Below are 22240 nucleotides of genomic sequence, written 5' to 3' on the forward strand. Positions count from 1 at the left end.
TTTTCCCTCTCTTAATTTAAATTTTAGTCAGTTAATATACAGTGCAATATTGGTTTCAGGAGTAGAATTCAGTGATTCATCACTTACATACAACACCAAGTGCTCATCACAACAATTGCCCTATTTAGTACCCATCACCCATGTAGCCCATCCCCCACTCACCTCCTTCCAGCAACCCACAGTTTGTTCTCTATCATTAAGAGTCTCTTGCGGTTTCTTTCCCTCTCTTCTCTTTCCCCTCCCTTCCAATATGTTCACCTGTTTTTTTTTTAATTCCACATATTAGTGAAATCACATGGTATTTGTCTTTCTCTGATTGACTTATTTCACTTAGCATAATACATTCTAGCTCCATCCATGTCATTGCAAATGGCAAGATTTCATTCTTCTTGATTGCTGAGTAACATTCCATTATGTATATGCCACATCTTCTCAAAATGGATAAAAGATTTAAGTGTAGAGATAACACTATACAAGTCTTAGAGAGAACATATGGGGAAATCTTCATGACACTGAATTTGGCAATGATTTCTTGGATAAGACATCAAGAGCATAGGCAACAAAGGCAAAAATAGAAAATTGGGTTTTATCAAAATTAAAATTTTTTGCATCAGTAGACACTAACAGGGTAAAAGGCAACCCACAGGAGAAAATATTTGCAAATCATATATCTCTGATAAGATATTAATCCCAGAATATATAAAGAATTGCTAAAAGTCCACAACAAAAAGCCAAAATACCCAATTCAAAAATGGGAAAGTCACATGCATAGACAATACTCTAAAGAGGATATATACAAATGGCCAATAAGCACATGAAAAGATGCTCATCAGCATTAATCAGTAGGGAAATGCAAATCAAAACCACAGTGAAATACTACTTCATACTCATTAGGATGGCTACTATCAAAACCCAGAAAACAAGTGTTAGCATGGATGTGCAGAAATTGGAACCCTGTGCACTGATATTGGGAGTGCAAAATGGGGCAGCTGCTGTGGAAAACAGTAATGCAATTCCTTAGAAACTTAAACATAGAATTACCATTTGATTCAACACCGCTTCTGGATATACACACCAAAGAACTGGAAGCAGGAACCCAGAGATATTTATACACTAAGGTTTATGGCAGCATTGTTTGTAATAGCCAAAGGTGTAAACAATCAAAATGTTCATCAACAGATAAATACATCAACAAAATGTAGCATATTACATGTAATGTATGTAGTGTATATTCCTGCCTTAACGGGAAAGAAATTGATACATGCTACAACATGGATGAACCTTGAAGACATTATGCTAACTGAAATAAGCTAGACATAGGAAGACAGATACTGTATGATTTCAATTAAACAAGAAAACTCGAGTAGTCAATCTCAGAGTCAGAATCTAGAAAAGTGGTTACCCAGGGCTGAAGGATCAGGGAATGGATAGTTATTTAATGGGTATAAAACTTCAGTACAGGATGATGAAAAAATTCTGGAGATAGATGGTGGTAATGACTGCACATTAATGTGAATGTCATTAATGCCACTGCAGTGCACAATTTAAGATGGTTAAAATGGTAATTGTTTTCAATGTTTATTTATTTTTGAGAGAGACAGAACATGAGTGGGGGAGCGGGGGGCAGAGAGAGAGGGAGACACAGAATCCAATGCAGGCTCCAGGCTCCAAGCTGTCAGCACAGAGCCCAGTGCAGGGCTCAGATTCACAAACTGCAAGATCATGACCTGAGTCAAAGTCAGATACTTAACCAACTGAACCACCCAGGCACCTCCTAAAATGGTAATTGTTATGTTATGTATATTTTACCACAAAAAAAAAAAAAAGGAAAGAAAGAAAGAAAAAGAAAAAAATCCCTTACCTCTCTGCAAACTTTTTAACTATAACAATACCCCATGACTATTTTCCTGGTCAATAAATATAAATCTAATTCAGCCTCTTTAGTAACTGCACACTATGTCATATAACGGACATGCTATACCATATTTAACTACTCCCACACTGACAAACATTTGCTATTATAAATAATATATATAATATAAATAATATATAATTCTGCAGTCCGAATCCTTAAGGTTCTTATGATGTATCAGTTCCATACAATGGAGTCCCCAAATTGCAATTACTGGGCAAAGTAAATAGTACATTGAGATCTTTAATCCATCTTCAATTTTTGTTTATTCATGGTCTAAAGCATGAGGAAAGATGGTCTGCGTTTGTTAGGTTATGAATTTGGTTGCATGTGACAAAAACCTCCAATAGCTGTGACTTATACCAGATACAGTTTTATGTATCTTTCACATAATCATCTAGAGATGGGCATTGCAGGACTGGTATGGAGACTACTGTGTGAGGTAATCCAAGAATCCAGCCTCCTTTTATCCCTCACTCCACAGTTCATTTTCATGGTACAAGATGGCTGACTGCCATCTCCACGTTCCAGTCAGCAGGACAGGAGCAGGGAGAAGATGGGTGTGTCCCCTTCGTTTCAGGCGAATAGTTGCCTATACTACTTCTGCTTCCAACCTATTGTCCTGAACTTAGTCACATAATCCATCCTAGCTAAAAGGGAGGCTGGGAAAAATAGTACTCATTCTGGGTGGCCATTTGCCCACTTGGGACTATGATGACTAAGGGGAGATTGGATAATGAGCAAGTCTATGATAAGATCTTCCAAAAGAATCGTCAATTATGTCAGCAATGTTTATAAAAGTAAGCCATTTCCCATTGAATTAAAAACCATCCTTGTGTTTATCAAGACCCACATATAATTGGATCTGTTTCTAGACATTAACCTGTTTCATTGTTATCTTTAATGGTTTTATCATAATTGGTAGCTGTTCTTGTATTAACTTACAGTTGTTGACATATTAGTAATTTATCTTTTGTTACCTGTTTGATTTAAGCTATTTGATTTATGTTCTTTTTATTTTTTAAATTTTTTTTTTTCAACGTTTATTTATTTTTGGGACAGAGAGAGAGCATGAACGGGGGAGGGGCAGAGAGAGAGGGAGACACAGAATCGGAAACAGGCTCCAGGCTCCGAGCCATCAGCCCAGAGCCCGACGCGGGGCTCGAACTCACGGACCGCGAGATCGTGACCTGGCTGAAGTCGGACGCTTAACCGACTGCGCCACCCAGGCGCCCCTATGTTCTTTTTATAAACCAAGTTAAAGACAAACTTACTTTGTAAGAACTAGTTTGTCCTCGCACTTGGATATTATAATTTGAAACAGATACAATTTTCTTAGTTCCAATTTTTCAATGTTAAGAAGCATCTCCCCCACCAGTAACTACTACTGAGGAGTCACGCATCTGTTTCACCATCATGGCCTTAGAGGACACGATCACTAAAAAGAAAGCCTGACCATTGCAGGAATCTGGTGACAGGGAACGGTGTTCCCCAGGGTAACTAACAGGCATCCAGGACTCCACCCTCTCAGCCATTTCAAAAACAATGGATGTGCACAAATGCCAGATGAGACCTAGTAGTTAAGTAAATTCCCAAGTTGATGGGAAACAAAAGAGGTGGTCTTCCAGCTCCAGGCACTGGCGCATTATCCATCTGAGGCGTGTGGCTCCATTAGCCTTTTAAGTGATAGCAGTGCCTCTCTGTCATTATCTCTTCCACCAGGCCTCATTCACTCTGTTCTATAGAGGAAGGACTTGCTCAAGTTGATGCCTTATTCTCAAAAGTCTCTTTTGACTTCACAAAAAAGAAAGACTACTTGATCAAGAGAAGCTGCCCTTGGGATCCTATCCCCTGCCGCCCTGCTAGGGTGTATCCTCTGCCTTTCTTTAAAACCCACATGCAGCATCTTTTCCAGGAAGACTTTCTTGGTTTCCAGGACTATCAACAATGGGATCAGCTGGAAGGCATCTTAGAGATCCAGAGGGGCGATTCTCAGCCCTGACTTCCTCTGGTCACCTAAGTAACTCTTAACCGGTCCCTCTGACGACCTCCTCCGGAGATTCTGATCAGTAGGTCTGGGATGGAGCCGTAGATCTTGCTAAGGGGGAAGTTTTTCACTTCCACAGGGGATTATGAGCTAGGGTAGGAAACTAGGAGGCCAACCCCTTACCTTACAGATGAGGGCACCGAGATCACAGGCTACTGCAAGAAAGGCGTGCATTTCTTAGCAGGAAGGGATCCCCTCCCAGCAAGGGCTTTGTCTCCTTCGCAGCTCTTTCTCTAGCACCTAGAACTGCGCGGGTGTAACAGGCGGCAGATCTGTCGGATGAATGAATGAACTCATGTGACCCCAAGCTTAAACCAGAGAACTGGACTCTCGTCCAGGATGGGACACCAGTGCCTGCCTTTGCTGGAGGGAGATCGGTGACTAGTTCGTCGGTGTGTTCACCGATTGCGTCGCTCGGTAAACAGTCTTCCTTGCGACAGCCTCTTCGCCACAGTCCTCGCCGCCTCCCAGGTTTCTGTAATTGCTTTGCATCATAGGAGGTCACGGTTAGTCGCAGTTCGCCCTGGGTGCCCAGGACCCCGCCCCTGTTGGAGCACACCTTAGGGCGTGTCTTGCGCCCCGGCGGGAGTGTCGGGGGGCGTGGAGGGAAGTTCGGGCTTAGAGCCGGGAGGCTCCGCACGTTCGGCACCGGCGGGGCGAGGCGGTCAGTCTGCGGTGGGGAGGGCAGGCAGTCGCGCTGCTGGGCCAGGCCGGGCCGGGCGCTCGCACCTGCTGAGTGGCGGCCGCAGTCGGCGCAGGACGGAGGCGCTCCGCGCAGGTGAGACGCCGCCACGGGCCGGGGGCTCGGACTCCGCGGACGCCGGGCCAGCGGAGGGGGCCTCCGATGGGGAGGGGGCTCGGACCGGGCAGGGGGGCGCTCGGAGCGGGAGGGGATTCGGCGGGGGGAGCGGGCTCCGGCAGGGCAGGGGGAGGAGCTGGACTGCCCGGGAGCCGTGCGCACCTGGGTCGGGTCGCCGGCGGCCCTAGAATGAAAACTGCTGCGTCCCCAGCCAGTCAGGTCGACCGTGTGGCCAGGCGAGCGGAGCTTCGGAGGGCGAAGCCCCTGCCCTCCATTCCACCAACGCCCCTCTCCCCCCCACCCCACCCCCGAGGATCCGGGGACACCCGGCCCATGACCTCTCCTCTCCAGCTCCACACCGCCGTGGGCACTTACCTCCTACTGTCTGTCCTTTTAGCGCCACTCCACAAACACCGCCAACCGATACTTCCTTAAACCAGGAAGCCTAGAATTTAGTAAGAGGCGATTGACTGATAAAGTTTCCTGGGTCATGATTTAGCTCCCACTAATACTTCAGTGGGTAGAAACGGATGTCAGGCGCAAAGAGGTAAGATTAGCAGGGGTTGGGGAGGTTTACACTGGACCTAAAAATAGTTTTAGGGGACCCTGCCTGGGTGCAGAAGGATAACCTCTGGAAACATAATCTAGCCCTAGATATAAGAAAGATTTGCATTTCAGCCTTTCGAAGTTTTAGCCAGCTACCTCTTCTAAGTAAGAGTCACAGAAGTGACCATTTCCTTCACGTCTTCTGCCATTTCCCTCAGTGAGTGCCATGTTCCTCCCCATCCCTGACCATTTGCCTCATTGCCCTATCACCGCCCTGTTTGGCTCATAAAGTGGCATAAGAATTTTATCTGTGTCTTTACATTCACTTTAATAGGTAGTACGGCTTATCATTCCTAAGAAACATGTACTCTTTGGCCAGATGTGCAACCTGTTCAATACAATCCGGGGTTTGTCCATGTTAAATGACGTAGGGGAGACTCCTCATACACTCTGAGAGTCCAACATAGTTCTTCATGGACTGAGAGTTCATGGGCTCAATAAGGATGTAGTTACCCTCTGTTCCTAGAGTTTCTGAGAAAGCCATGCAATTGATACGAAAGCTTTATTGAATATGGTTCTCTGATTTTCCAAGGGAGAGTGCCTGACATAAGCAGAAGGGAGGCATTATTTCTGGCTGTGCACTAATGGTTCTGGTATTAGGAAAGCCAAGCATTCACTTTCCTTTTAAAGGACTTTGATATCTTCTCACTTGTTCCATGGGAGGCACAGTATCACCACGTACTTATTTCATGTATTCTGTGGGTTCTGGAATTGGTTGTGATGGCCCAATGATTCTGTTTGGAATGTTCCCCAGTATGTCCTTGGTGTGTCTCTTGCCTAATCTCAGCAAATGGAACTTTGAGATAGGATTTGGCAAGGGCTGGGGGAGAAAAGGAGTAAAGAGAAAGAAAGACTTCTCTCCTGTCTCCTTACCACCTTCAAGTTAACATCGGCTGCCATGTTTAAACGGTCAAAGTACAGAAATTGCTTATGTTGGTTATAATTAAAGGATTATCTCCTTCCCTCAAATGCATTTGTTTGTTGAAAGTGGGTAAGGGCAGTTTTACCACATGTAGAGCCTATTCCATAGCCAAATTTCCTGTTATTGCAAAACTTTTTATAATTGTCGGTAAGAGAATAGAAGTCACCACTCTGTCATCAACTAATGGGCATGTATGAGATTTCAAATCTGTATTTGTTTCTATGGACAGGTCATGAAACAAAAACTAAATCATGTACAATACTATGCAATATCCAATAGGAACAATTAGAGCCTACAAGTAAGTACTAGAATCCCCACACGTCATTTGGACTCAGCTTCCCTTTTAATTAAACAGTCTTCTCCCCCAAACCTTTACTGGGGGCTAGAAATAAACAGAGATTATTTGAATTTGAGCTGTTTTTGTTTCTCTTGTCTGTTCTCTGTGTGAAAATAAAATGGGTCACAAGGTGCACTACTGAAGGGACAAAGAAACTCAAAAGATCTTTTTTTTTTTTTAAGTTTATTTATTTATTTTGAGAGAGAGAGCAGGGGAGGGGCAGAGAGAGAGGAAGAGAAAGAGAATTCCAGGCACTCAACCAACTGAGCCACCCAGGCTCCCTGAAACTCAAAAGATCTATCAGCCTTCTGTGATGAAGAATTTAAGCTGAAGATACCAAAGTACACTCATGTATTTCCCTGTGGAATTTAGATATCATAAACCATTATTGATACCACGGCAGCTTTAGAGTACAAGGCGATTTCCATAAGCAGCACTGTGAGGAAATAGTAATAGCTTATTTCATAATTGAGGAAACTGAAACAGAAATACTGAGTATCTGGCCTGAGATTATCCAGCTGTTAAGTGGCAAAGCCAACCTTAAGCCAGAACTTCTTCTGTAATACCTCAGCTCCCTACAGGGGAGCTCTTTTGTTTGCTTGTGTAATTTGGGGGTGAGGAGTTGTCTGTGATTTGTTTTTCCTGAACATTTACTTACCATACTCTCTGACTATGAACTCTTAGAATCTAAATTTAGGAACATTCTTGTTTGGTATCTTTCATGCCCATCTTTGTTCATTGTAACTGCAAAAATATTTTAGAGCTGCGGATAGCCTGAAATATTTATCATGCCCAATCTTTTTGTTTCTTCCAAGAACAAAAGGGGATTCAGGAAAAATTAAGCAAGTACCCAAACCTACTTGGCTGAAGAACTGCAGCTCAAACCTAGGCTTCCCAGTGTTCAGACTACTGCTGTTTCCAGCATGTGGTCCCTCGAGGATTTCCTAGATACATAAGTCAGGTGGTTCAGTTTTGGGTCTGTGACAGCAAACTATAGCCTCCCTGAATCCTGGACTCAAATATCCATAGATTCTCCTACTCTAACTGGATTCCACAGTCCGTGACAGAAAAAGCCTTTTGGTCTGGCCCATTGTGTTTTTCTGAGCACAGTGCCCGTAGTGGGCACTCAATAAAATGCGTTCAATACTTACCAAACAAACGTTTGAACAAGGATGAGATGTCATTAGGACTTCATTCAGCTACAAGTAATGGAAAACCCTACTACAATAACTTAGTAAGTGAGGAGTTTGTTTTTCTCAAATAGCTGGATGCCTGGAGGTGAGAAGCTGAGGATTGGGCCAGATTCCTCTGTCTTCCTGCACCACCATCCTTAGCATGCACCTTTTGTCCTCACTGAGAGACAGGCACCTCTTCGTGTCAGAGAGGGCTTACCAGAAAGAAGGGCAGAAGGAAGGGCAGAAGGCATGTACCAGCTGAATCTGTCCTTGTTTTTTAATAATATCACTCTTGAAAGTTCCACCCAATAGACTGCTTATACCTCATTCATATAAGAACTCTGTCACATAACCACTCCTAATTATAGGAAAACCTGAGCAAATCTAGTGTTTTAGTCAGCCATGTTGCCAATATAACAAAATAGGGAGTCTGTTAAGGAAGAAGGGGAAAATAGATATAGGGTAAGCAACTAGCAGCATCTGCCATAATATGTTTTATGAGTCATTGACTCTTTGTTTCTATATGGGTTGTTGTTGTTTTATTTTTTTTTTATTTTATTTTTACCTGTTGCTTTTTGGTTTATTAAAAAAGCAATAGATAATGCAGTGGATGTAGGGGAACTTTTTAAAATTATAGATTCCGAGGTCCACCCCCAAGAAATGCTGATTATTTAGGTCTGGAATGAGTCTATAAATCTGAATGATAAGCTGGCACTCCAGATAATTTGAACACAGGTGGTCACAGGATCATAATTTGAAAAACATTGAATTGGGGCTAGTTTATCAGAGGCACCTTCATTTTATTTCCAAAGGCTTTCTGTCTCATCCCTCTTGAGGGTGTTTCTAAATTTTGGTCAACACAAATAAATGGAGAGTCTTAAAAGTCACAAGTTCTACAAGGCTTTTACTGAGTCCACACAGCTACCTCCCTAGAGGCAATGACTTTCAGTCTCTCATCTATGTTTTTCTCATACTTACCACCATATTCCCAAGTAACATGCTAATACTGGCTATTTCTCATTCTTTTCCCAGTTCTGGATAGTATCTATTGACATCCTACCAGGGAGGATAAGGATGTAGCTCTCTTATACCCTCATTATTCTTTTTCATATTTGTTTCCCTTTCTTGCAAGGTCCTAATATAGTTATAGCCTATTTTTTTTGATATAGCAATGTTTAGTGTTTACATTATTATGACTTTTTCCAGCTATGTGATACACCATGATTTCTACACTTCCTTTCTTGTACAACCTTTCTCTATACCTGGAGTTAGTAATTGCTGCCTCTTCTTCAGTTGCTTAGGTTTTTTGAGTACTCATTACAGTTCTGACTCAAACTTTGACAGGATGGTAAAATTCCTCTCAGAGAGTTAAGCATCAAGTAAGTAGTCAGTCTGATATGCTTTTCTTGGAAGCATCCCTGCCCAGCCCCCTATTCTCTGAGACTGGTTATTCTGAGCTCCTTGTTGCACTGGGAGCTTCCTTTGCTACCACCTTGTCAATTGTACCGGATTCCTGTTTCTTGGATTCTGTGCCCTCTCACTCCTTGGTCTTGCTGGAGCATGGCTTCCTGAGAAAAGCCACGTGGAGACAGAGGCAAATTTATCCAGGAGCTGCTGAAGTTCACATTTGCAGGCCTCTGTGAGGGCTGCAAACTGTTGAAAGTTGACAAGTGGAGAGGAAAAGCCAGGTCGCCATCATGAAGCATTTGGGGCACATTTTCTAAAAAGATTTTAGAAGAAAGAGCCATGAATCTCCAAGGTTCCCATTTGTTGTGATTTCTCTTCTCAATCTAAATAAATATTCATGTTCACACCCAATTTTGTGTTGGTAATTTTATTATTTTTTTCTTAAAGAGGGCTCCCCAAATTATAGAAGATTCAGGCCCCCCAGGACCTGGCTTTTTGAGTCTTTGTACATTTATGATGTCATTTTTCTTCCATCATATTTGATTGATGGTTTGGCTGGATATAGGTTATCAGTTGGAATTAATTTCCCCTCAGAATGTTGAAGGCATTCCTCCGTTTTCTTCTCCCTTCTTATCGCTCAGTTGAGAAGCTGATGCCATTATGATTTCTGATCCCATGCATTTTTTTTTTCTGTCTGGAAGTTTGTAGGGTTTTCTTTTGTTTAGTCCTCATGTTCTGATATTTCACAATGTTGTTAGTTCATACTGGTTTGGGTTTTTTCCCCCCAGTCATTGTTTTGGATACTTTAAAGGACTCTTCAATCTAAAAATCATATTCTTTAGTTTTCTTCTGTCATAATTTCCTCTGTTCTTTCTGCAACTTACGTTAAATTACTTAGATGCTGGATCTCTTGAATCTTCCCTCTTGGTTTCTTGTCTTTTCTATTTTTAAAAAAAAACCTCTAATCTTTTAGTTCTAATAAATATTCCCACCCTTATATTAAATTTTTACATTTCTTTCATCATATTTCTAATTCCCAAGGACTTTTATTTGGGTGGGGTGAGGCGGCTTTCAAGAAATTTTTATAGCATCCTGCTCCTATTTTATGGATGCAGTATCTTTTCCTATTTCCCTGAGAATATTAGCTCTGATTTTTTTCTAATTTTGAGAGTATCCCGAATGATGTCTGTATATTTTCAAAGGCCCCTTTTTTTTCTGTTGTTTCTGTTCTGCCTTTTATGGCAGAAGCTTTATTCAACCGTCCATGTTTAAGAATGGTGTACCAAAAATGCCAAAATGTATAGTCTGTGAGTGTGGCTTGCAGATTGTGAGCTTCATTGTAGGGCAATTATCCAGAGCAGGCTTTTTTGATGGCTCATCATTGTGTCTCTAGCAGCTTTCTAGTCTAATCAGTTTCTCATCAGGAAGACCCCATCTCTAGCCATTTATTCCTGTTTGAGAAAAGACCATTAGTAAGTTTGATTTATTTATTATGTAATCCATTTAATAGGAAAGGTTCTTGTTTTGAGTGGGTAAGTGGTAGTTTAGGAGTCAAACATTTAGAATTTAGTTCTTGACTCTGCCCCCCCCCTTTGAAGTGGCTGCCTCTGTGTACCCCTGTGTTCCTCTGTGTGTCTTTTGTCAGCAGCAGGGAGACAATCAGCAGTCTTCCACGGAGAGTGAGTTCTTTTCTATTAAAAAGCAAGACGCTCTGGGGCACCTGACTGGCTCGGTTGGTAAAGCATGTGACTCTTGATCTTGAGGTTGTGAGTTCAAGCCCCATACTGGGCATAGAGCTTACTTAAAAAATAAATAAGTAAAAATAAAAAGGCCTGAGATTTTAGTGTAATAAAAGTCTTGTAAGCACAAGTACAACAAATTATTTTGGAATAACCATTTGCGAAACATTTATTACTCACCGGCGGAGAAATACTTAATCCAGAATAAGTTAGGGCCTTTGGAGAAGCTCCATATCATGCCAATATTTATCTTAATCTTAATAATGACACTTAGAAGAATATTTAATTAAGATGGAAAATTATAGTTAGCTTCTTATTTCTCTTTAAGAGGTTATATTGAGAAAATATTTTCCTAATACCTCCAAAGAATGTCTTAGTTACAGAATTTGGGAGAGAATTTCTGCCCTTGAAGGTCACTCTGCAAATCCATACTATTTTCTTTCTTTGCTTAGCCTGACATGTGATACCCAAAACTTGGGGCAGGGTCAGCACTTTTTCTTTGCTGGGAAAGTTTTAGATCACAAAAAGGCACCAGATAATATGTGTTACAGGAATGATTCCTGACTTAGCTTTGAAAGACATCTTCATCAGAAAGCCTAGGCATTAGATACCAGATTTTGTACTGTTGGCTCTTCCTTCTCAGGCACCTTTAAAGAAGACAGCAAAGCCCTTGAAGACTGGGGCCCAGCCCTGTTATCTCTGTTTCGCCATCACTTAGAACTATGCCTGATACATAAGAGGCCCTAGATAAATTGACTCCATTACCCATTTTAAATTAACCCTTCCTACTTGTCCCCTTGATGTTTCCTCTGTTTCCTTTGCATCTTTTTATGCCATTTTTTTTCTGGAAGATGATACCTCCTTCTCAAATTTGATGTGTGGAACAGCTGTTGGAAAAAAGACTGGGAAGATCTTCTACCAGGACTTCAGGTAGAATTTCCAGGAGTGACAACTCCCTGTATCATCTTACTGAAGATGTAATAATTTCTTGGGTTATCACCAAACACCCTACATCTGGCACCATTTTTAATCACAGTTCTATTTGGATGTTTTTTTCTCTCTTGTTCCATGCCACTCTTGTACTGTCCTTTGCTTCCTTCCACTCTCTTTGATCTGGCCCCCACTTTGACCCAGACTTTCTCTTTGTTCCGTTCTAACATTTTTTTTTTGTCTCTTCTCCCCTACCGTCATTTGTCTTCTGGTATATTTTGCACAAAGCACACTGATGTACTAATTTCAGAAGACCTATCCTGCCTATCAGGTGGACACCTGTTTAAACTAATCTAGACCCAGGATGAAAAATCTCTCTCTTCTGGCTGTTTTTGAGATAATTTCTAGGTTTTTTTCTCACTGGGATTGTTTATTTTTATAGAGAACAAGAACTAAACTACAAGATCAAATGAGTGTTTGATCAAGTGTTTCTCAAATGCTACCACTCACCATAGAACTTGTATTCTCATGGCATGGAGGCTTGGCTGAAAACAGCATGGCATAAGCTATAGTCTCCCTTAATGCTAAAAAAATTTATGCTACCTTCAAATACATCTTTTTAGTTGTTGTTGTTGTTGCTGCTGCTGCTGCTGCTGCTGCTGGTTTTTGGAAAGAGAGCATGAGCAGGGGAGGGACAGAGAGAGAGAGGGAGAGAGAGAATCCCAAGCAGGCTCCATGCTATCAGCACAGAGCCCCATGTGGGGTTTGATCTCACAACCTTGAGATTATGCTCTTGAGCTGAAATCAAGAGCTGGATGCTTAACAGACTGAGCCACTCAGGTGCCCCACATCTCTGTTTTAACATGAAAATAATTTTCCCCAAAATCTTAAGGTGAAATTGATAATTCTATGATGGTAACCAGGTTGGTCATGTGACTTCAGATATTTTGACTGTTGGGGCTTACCTGTACACCAGTCTGAGAGGCATGATCTCTTAAGGACTAGAAGATCTCTCAAGGACTCATCTCGCTCTAAAAATTATATGAAAAAGTAATGATAGCACCCTTAGAAATGACTGGATTCAGGAGCTAGTGTCCTCATGATTCAGGATTATGGCTAGGTTGATTTAGTTCAGTTCAGATCAAGACCTGTTATTATATGGCAAGCTTTATGGGAACTTTATGGGAAAGTTTATGGGAACTTTAACACGAAGTAGATAAGATCTCTGCTCTTGAGGAGCCTATGGTCTAGTGAGTAAGACATGTAAATGTGTAATTTTAATATAACAGGCTAAGTGATAAAAATCAAGATATGTGTAATGTACTATGCTAGAACAGAGGTGGGGCCATAGCCTAGCCTGGAAGTTCACAGAAAGCTTTCTAGAGGAGATATGGCACACCTATTGAAAACTGAGAAAAGGGAAGTCACGCGAAGAAAAAATGGAAAAGACACACAAGGTGGAGGGAATAGCATGAGCACTGTAAGGTTTGTGGTGGGGACAGATGAGAGATGAGGCTTGAGAGACAGGCCAAGAGCCACATTCTGGGTATATGCAATGCAAAGGGGCATGGACTACATCTGGGTGGTGGTTAGTCAGTGAAATGTTTTAGATTCTATAGTGGCGTAGTCAGATTTACATTTTAGGCAGATGACTCTGGTAGCAGAGTGGAAAAAGGATTTATGGATGGCAGGATTGGAGGCACTGCAGTGGTCCAGGCAAAAGACAATGAGAGCCTAAATGAGATAACTATCATAGGACTAGAAAGGAAAAAGAACATCAGAAAATTTGGGTAGCCAAAATAAGCAGAATATTTTAGTCTCTTGGGGAATTGGGGCACTGCAGGGCAGAGAGAGGGATAAAAGGGAGTCTCAGATGAGTCCTAGGAATCTGGCTTTAGAAGTAACTGGATGTTAAGCCATTACCAATCTGGGGGGGAAAGAAGATGACGAATTCAGTTTGGGACATGTTGACTTTGAGGTGTCTAAGAAGAATCTACATGTTTTTGTGTGTCTGTTAGTTTAGCAAGTTGTTAGATATATGAGTTTGAAACTAAGGGCAAAGGTCAAGGCTAGAGAAAAGAGTCATCAGCGTGCGGGTGGTAATGGAACTATGGGTATGTATGAGTTCTTGCCAGAAGAAGCTATATAGAACAGTGGACCAAAGTCTGCTCGTGTTTAAGACACAGGAAAAAGAAGAGGACCATTTAAGGGAGAAAAAGAAGATTATAGCAGATGAAGGGAGCCAGGAGAAAATAGTATCTTGAAAGCCAAGAGCAGTAGATAATTCCAAAAATGAGTGACTAAGGGATGGTGTCAGCTACAGAGTAGTGCAGGAACAGAAGAGAGGTCTACTCAGATAATATTTTAAAGATTTCCACTGATGAAGCAATATGAAGAGATTTGGTGACACCTGTGAATGTAATTTTAGTGTCATGGTGGTGAAGGAGCAGAACTAAATGGAGACAGCAATTGTATTTCCAGGTTTTTTCGTGAAATTTAACTGATTTTGACAATGTTTGATTGCAATACACAAACCATCAAAATCCCTTTCTATCCAAAGACAATTTCATTTAAGTGGTTATTTAATTCAATAATTAATGACTTTCCAAATAATTTTAATATTAGAAACTGTAATTGTCTATAAATAAACCTATTATCAAAGGCATTTTGGCTCTGGACTAGGTGAGATGGTGAGAAAAAGATCCACCTATTTTGAGAACATATGTAAAAAGTTTAAAATTTTGCAAAACTATATGTTGTTTGGAGATCATGTATGTACTAAATGTATGTGGTATAGAGCAAGACAGAAGTGAGTGATTGCTAAACACACAATTCAAAATGATGCTACTTCTCAAGAGGGAAGTCAGGGAAGCTATCAAGGATGTGTCAATAGGAAGCTCCAAAGATGTTAGTAATGTTCTGTTTCTTAAGCTGAGTCATGCCACACAGCTGTTATTCTTTACAACTTTTATATACATTAGCTATATTACTTTTATGTTTGGAATAGTAAATAGGAAGAGAGATACACAATGGTTCTTTAGGGACCCAGGTCCAAACAGAATTTTTTGTTTCTTTTTCCTTTTTCTCTTATTATTTTGTGTGAAAAATTCTTGGGCCTGATTATAGTTGACAGGAAGAAGGCAACAAAGGGTGAGAGAAGTTCATGAGTGCTAGAACTCAGAGGACACAGGTGAGGATCCAATCAAAAGCACAGATTAAAGGGCACCTGGGTGGCTCAGTCGGGTGAGTGTCGCCTCTTGATTTCAGCTCAGGTCATGATCCCAGAGTCATGGGATCCAGTCCCATGTCAGGCTCCACGCTGAGTGCTAAGGGCTGCTTCCATAGTTTGACTATTGTATTTACTTAATGCTGCTATAAACATAGGGGTGCATGTATCTCTGAATTAGAATTTTTGTATTCTTTGGGTAAACACCCAGTAGTGTGACTGCTGGATCATACGGTAGTTCTACTTTTAACTCTTTGAGGAACCTCCACGCTGTTTTCTAGAGCAGCTGCACCAGTTTGTATTCTCACCAACAGTGCACAAGGGTTCCTTTTTCTCCACCTCCTTGCCATCATCCATTTTTTCTTGTGTTGTTGATTTTAGCCATTCTGACAGGTGTGAGGTGATATCTCATTGTGGTTTTGATTTGCATTTCCCTGATGATATGTGATGATGAGTATCTTTTCATGTGTCTGTTGACCATCTGTATGTCTTCTTTGAAGAAATGTCTGCTCATATCTTCTGCCCATTCTTTTTTTTTTAAATTTTTTTTTTTCAACGTTTATTTATTTTTTGGGACAGAGAGAGACAGAGCATGAACGGGGGAGGGGCAGAGAGAGAGGGAGACACAGAATCGGAAACAGGCTCCAGGCTCTGAGCCATCAGCCCAGAGCCCGACGCGGGGCTCGAACTCCCAGACCGCGAGATCGTGACCTGGCTGAAGTCGGACGCTCAACCGACTGCGCCACCCAGGCGCCCCACTTCTGCCCATTCTTAATCACATTATTTGGTTCTTGAGTGTTGAGTTTTATAAGTTCTTTATATATTTTGGATACTAATCCTTTATGGATATGTCATTTGCAACTATCCTCTCCCATTACATAGGTTGCTTTTTAGTTGCCTTTAGTTGTGTGATTTAGTTGTGTTTCTTTGCTGTGCAAACACTTTTTATTTTGATGTAGTCCCAATAGTTTATTTTTGCTTTCATTTCCCCTGCCTTAAGGTACCTAACTAGAAAAAATAGTTGCTACCACCGATGTCAGAGAAATAACTGCCTGTGCTCTCTTCTAGGATTTTTATGGTTTCAGGTCTCACTCTGAGGTCTTTAATTCATTTTGAATTTATTTTTGTGTGTGGTGTAAGAAAGTGGTCCAGTTTCATTCTTTTGCACTTTGCTGTCCAGTTTTCCCAGCACCATTTGTTGAAGAGACTGTCTTTTTCCCCGTGGATATTCTTTCCTGGTTTGTCAAAGATTAATTGACCATATAATTGTGGATTTGTCTTTGGACTTTCCATTCTGTTCCATTGACCAATGTGTCTATTTTTATGCCAATACCATACTGTTGATTAGTACAGCTTTATAATACAACTTGAAGTCTGGAATTGTGATACCTCCGGCTTTGCTTTGCTTTTTCAAGATTGCTTAGACTATTCAGGGTCTTTTGTGGTTCCATACAAATTTTAAGAGGGGTCATTTCTTATTCATTTTATTATTTCCTCAGCACCCAGCATATTTAATGGGATCCCATTTAAAAAAATGGAAGCAGGAATGAGACCATCTTTTGCTTAGAAATCTAAACTCACTTGGGAGGTAACTGAGCTCTTATTCATGGAATTTTGTTCCACGGCATCATGAACTCATGCCAGAACAAGGCTCAAATTCTTATTCTGGTTTTGAGCCTTCTGACCAAGGACCTACCTACCAACTTACAGAGAAAATAACAATGACAGTAGTAGCTATAAAATTTTTTAAAAAGTGACAGACTCCAGAATTATTTAAGGGCTCCCAGGCTACTATAGAGCAGGGATACTCTGCCTGAAGTTCAGGACTAAACCATAGTCACATCAGCCATGGGCCACAGAGAACTTTCAACTCTGTACCTTGTGCTTCCTCTGCATTTTACTGCTAAGCAGCTCATAGAAGAAAGCGGGAGGTATTAGGCTTGTTATTTGCAGAGTAACAGAAAGCTGAGTCAGGCAGGGTTGGTTGTATTCCAAAGTAAACTCAGGCCAGAAGCCATTTAAGTGTTTCTGTTGGCAAAGACAGATTCAAAATAATATTCTGTGTTCTCCCCATTACCTATTTGCCTACTGACCAAACACATATCTCATTTCTATTAAAAAGGTATTCAGGGGCACCTGGGTGGCTCAATCGATTAAGCATCTGACTTTGGGCCAGCTCATCAGTTCAAGCCCCACATTGGGCTCTGTGCTGACAGCTCAGAGCCTGAAGCCTGCTTCAGATTCTGTGTCTCCATCTCTGTCTCTCTGCCCCTCCCCCACTCATGCTCTGTCTCTCTCTCTCTCTCCCTCCTTCAAAAATAAATAAACATTTAAAAAAATGAAAAAACCCACTACCTTCTCCAGGGTCAGGTAAAGGTTCAACATAATTCCCCTCTCCCCACTTGAAGTTAGTACTAAAAGATACAGCAGCCTTAGTTCAATAATTATACTTCTCCTAAAAGAGAAGTCAGGTTTCTCCCCCATTAATTGTGGGAATAAGTATGAGAACACCAGAGAAGAGAGGAAACTAATATTTGTTAAACACTTACTATAGTTAGCTGCTAGACATTCTCAGTTAATCCTCACAAGATGCTTCTGAGGTAGTGTTAATGTCCTCATTTTGGAAGAAAGGGTACTGAAAGGGTACCGAGAGGTTAGGGAAATTGTCCATGACCTTACCAGTAAAAGCAGCAAAGACTGATGCTCCATAGTTTGTGCTCTTTCTATTATATGACTGTATTTCCCCCTTAAAGGAACATGTAGGAATCCAGTTTCCTTTAGGGAAATTAAGGAAATAGACTTCACCTGAACTAATATAAAACTTGACTTGCATCTTTCTAACTTAACCTTCCTCAGGCCCATTTGTGAGTTGGTTTATATCCTTTCTAGAGATTCTTGGGCACATAGGACTACAATGTCTGGTTGATTTGACTTTTAAGTATACTGTTCTGTTCATTCCCAACCTAAGACAATTTAAAGGTTTAATGCATTCCAGCCATGGAAGAGAATGACATTAGGTCTTTCTTGGTAAAGAAAGTGGGAATGGTAGGGTAAAGAGAGTAAGAAACATTATCTAGCTCGATTCTGACCATATGGATGATTGGCTACACCTGCTTCTTAGTCTAGGCATGTACTATTTGCTCTGTCTGGAGCTTTACGCACACTACCTATGTTTACCTGTTTTTCAAGGAAGTTTTAGGGACACTTCCCTCTATAATCTTTCTCCTATTTCTTCCAGGCTGAGTCAGAGTCCTACTTTCATTGTCATAACACTCTGCACACTCTATTAAAACATTTAATATATGTGTCATAATTGTTGAATTACTCATTCTTTACCACAGTTTCATCTTATTGTAGGCAAGGCCCTTCTTTGAAGATTGATGAAATCCATTTTCAAGAGTAGAAGGTAGACAAAGGCACTAAGACAATTCAATGGGGGAAAGAAAAATCTTTTCCACAAATGGCTGGGACAATTAGATATGCAAAAAATGAAGTTGGATCACTACTTCACACCACATACAAAAGTTAATTAAATGGATCATAGACATAAATGTAAGAGATAAAACTGTAAAAATCCTAGAATAAAACATAGGATTGAATCTTCATGGTCTTGAGTTAAGCAATGGCTTCTTAGATATGACACCAAAGCACAAACCACAAAAGAAAAAAATATAAACTGACTTCATCAAAATCAAAAGTTTCTGTGAACCAAAGGACACAATAGAGAAAGTAAAAAGACAACCCACAAAAAGAGAGAAAATATTTTCAAATCATATATCTGATACAGAACTTGTATCTATAATATATAAAGAGCTATTACAACTCAACAATTTAAAAATTTTTTAAATGGGCAATGAATTTGAATAGGCATTTCTCCAAAGAAGATATACAAATGCCCAATAAGCTCATGAAAAGATGCTTCACATCACTACTCATTAGGGAAGCAAAATAAAACAAAACAATGAGATATACTTCACACTCATTAGTATGGTTAAAATTAAAAAGATGAACATAACAAGTGTTGGGAAGGATGTGGAGAAATTGGAACCTTCATACACTGCTGGTGAGATGGGAAAATGGTGCAGCCATTTTGGAAAAGAGTCTGGTTGTTCCTCAAAATGTTAAACATAGAGTTACCATATGACCAAGTAATTCCACTCCTAGTATATGCCCAAGAGAAATGAAAACATAGGTACACACAAAAATTTGTACACCAATATTCATAGTATCATTATTCATAACAACCCAAATATCCATCAACACGTGAATGGATATTATATGTCAACCATACTTCAGTTAAAAATATAAAGGATTGGGCACCTAGCTAGCTCAGTTGGTAGAGCATGCAACTCTTGATCTCAGGGTCATGAGTTTGAGCCCCACATTGGGTATGGAGCCTACTTAAAACATAAAACTTTTTAAAAAATTAAAAGATTAAGATTTAAAAACCAGATGAATGGATAAACAAAATGTGACATATCTGTACAATGCAATATTATTCAGCAATGAAAAGGAATGAAGGACTTTTACATGCTACAACATGGATGAACCTTCAAACCATGCTATGTGAAAGAGGCAGAGATATATGATTCCACTTAAATGAAATATCTAGAATAGGCAAACTCATGGAGATAGAAAGTAGATTAGTGGTTGCCAGAGTCAGAGGGGTTGAAAGGAAATGAAGAATGATTGCTAATGGGTGTGGGATTTCTTTCGGGGTTGATGAAAATGTTTTAAAATCAGATAGTGGTAATGGTTGCACAACTGTGAATATACCATCAATCACTGAATTATATATTTCAAAGGAGTGAATGTTATGGTATATGAGTTATATGTCAAGGCTGTTATTTAAAAAAAGAAAAAGAGAGAAATAGCAATAAAGCATTGAGACTTCTAGAACCATATGAGGGCGATTTTCAGATTCATTAAGAAAAACTGTATTTCTGGGGAAATACAAAGCAGCAATACTTAGTAAGGTTGTTTAAACCTTCAGAGTGTCTTCTTTGATACATCTGATTTGTCTTTTTTAGTGATTTAGTAATTAAATCTACAAAAGTATATGGAAATGTCAATTAAGTGATGAATAAATAAAATGTGGTATAATGGGCTGAATTATGCTCCCCATCCCCCAATTTATATGTTGAAGTCCTGATCTCCAGTATGTCAGAAGGTGACTATATTTAAAGATTATCTCTTTAAAGAGATAATTAAGTTAAAATGAGGTCATCAGGGAGGTGTCTAATCTAACTGTTGCCCTTATAAGAGGACACAGGCACACACAGAGGGAAGATGTATGTGAAGACACGGGGAGAAGACAGCCATCTTCAAGCCAAGGAGAACTTGGGCACCATTTCAAAAGATAAAATGTGTCTATCTGGTATCAGAAAGAAAAGGCACGAGTCAGGACAGTTCCAGATACAATTTGCCAAAATAGTCTTTGGCACCTTTTTGGTATAAATTCTACCATTCTTACAGCATCATAACTTCTTCCTTTGATATGATAAAGCTTTCCAATATTTTTTTTTAATTTTTTTAATGTTTATTTCTGAGGCAGAGAGAGACAGAGCATGAGTGGGGGAGGGTCAGAGAGGGAGGGAGACACAGAATCAGAAGCAGGGTCCAGGCTCTGAGCTGGCAGCACAGAGCCCAACACTGGGATTGGACTCACAAACCGTGAGATCATGACCTGAGCTGAAGTTGGTCGCTCAACCGACTGAGCCACCCGGGCGCCCCTTTCCAATATTTTTTTAAAGAAACTGCAAAAGCCTGAGTGTCCTACCCATAACATGTTAACCTCATATATATGTGTACGACTCATAACAACTTAGGTTATCCTAGATAAAAACAGTCCACGAAGCTTAGTGGCTCATTACAACAACTGTTTATTTTTCCTATGCCATGTGTTCATCATGGCTTGTTTGGTGCTCTGCTCAATGTCTCCTCACTCTGGGATCTAGACTGATGGAGAAGCTACTGTCATGAACATTGATAGTAATGTGGTAAAGGGAAATGTGTTCTGAGGGGTCTGGAACTGCCAATTAATTATGTGTTTCCTCCCAGCACTAACACATGTCACTTCTGCCCACAACTCACAAGACCCCACCCAACGACAAGGGGGCCAGAAAGTGCAATCATACCATGTGCCTAGAAGACAGAGAGCCAGAAATACTTAATGAATAGTGTTAAATACCCTCAAAGTAGTCTTCCATTTTGCTTTCCCTGTTCATATAATCATATACCTGTATACATATGTAATACATATATGCAGGACATTACCTTTGTTGTTTAAAATGGAGTCATATTATAAGTAATAGTTTTTTCCATCTTGCTTGTCTCAGCCAGCTCTCTCATGGAAAACCTCCTAGAACAGCTGGTATCGCTCTAATTCATTCTTTTTAATGGTTACATAATATCCCATGGTGAAGATAAACCATAATTCATTAAGTATGTATTAGTAAGTATGAAAGCCAAGTCCTTAGTTCTAATGTTGGAGGGTGCTGGTTGCTAAGCCCAGGCACTCAAGGAAGAAAATAAAATTCATTTTTCTTCTTGGTTTTGAGTCTCTCACTCATCTAAATACATCCTATCCTTCCACTATGTGTACTTTCTTCATCTAAAATAAGGGAAAATTCAGGCTTTTTTTTTTTTAAAGGCCCATATCACGTTTTATTTTTAACTACAGGCAAATGACATTGGCCATAATTTTTCATTTCTTTTGCTCCCTCTCTCTATGTCTATGACTCTTCTGTCCTCTTCTTTCCTTGTCCCCTACTCTTCCTTACTCTTACCCGCATTTTCTCTTCTGGACACCATCAACCTGTCTTCATTTCACTTACCTCAAATGAAAAATAGAGAATATAGAGGGGGGAAATGGCTAAAGATAAGGAGGGCAAGGAAAAGCATGTCAAACCTCTTATTCAAATGATGTTCCTTTTCCTGTGATCTCCTTAGACATAACACGAACCACTAGTCTTCTTGGTTGCCAGCTTTAACTCAAAGCTACCCCCTCTCCACGGCTGCCTGGATGGCTCAGCCCATTAAGCATCTGACTCCAGCTCAGGTCACAATCTTGCAGTTCGTGAGTTCCAGCCCAGCATCAGGCTCTGTGCTGGCATCATGGAGCCTGCTTGGGATTCTCTC

At 40.4% G+C, this 22240-nt stretch overlaps 1 protein-coding gene across 2 annotated transcripts in view; it reads left to right on the top strand.

Moving 5' to 3' along the window:
* The first annotated feature begins 4513 nt into the window (after nt 1-4513).
* TMEM45B (transmembrane protein 45B) overlaps nt 4514-22240 on the top strand; it is a 45521-nt gene continuing 27794 nt past the window's right edge. Inside the window, exon 1 of one of the 2 annotated variants that reach the window (XM_047877247.1) lies at nt 4514-4737. The gene's annotated coding sequence lies outside the window, so the exon portion shown is untranslated. The remainder of the gene's footprint in view (nt 4738-22240) is intronic. The other variant, XR_007156168.1, reaches the window with a different exon arrangement.

Source organism: Prionailurus viverrinus, chromosome D1 (genome assembly GCF_022837055.1).
Source record: "Prionailurus viverrinus isolate Anna chromosome D1, UM_Priviv_1.0, whole genome shotgun sequence".
In the NCBI taxonomy this organism is placed as follows: domain Eukaryota; kingdom Metazoa; phylum Chordata; class Mammalia; order Carnivora; family Felidae; genus Prionailurus; species Prionailurus viverrinus.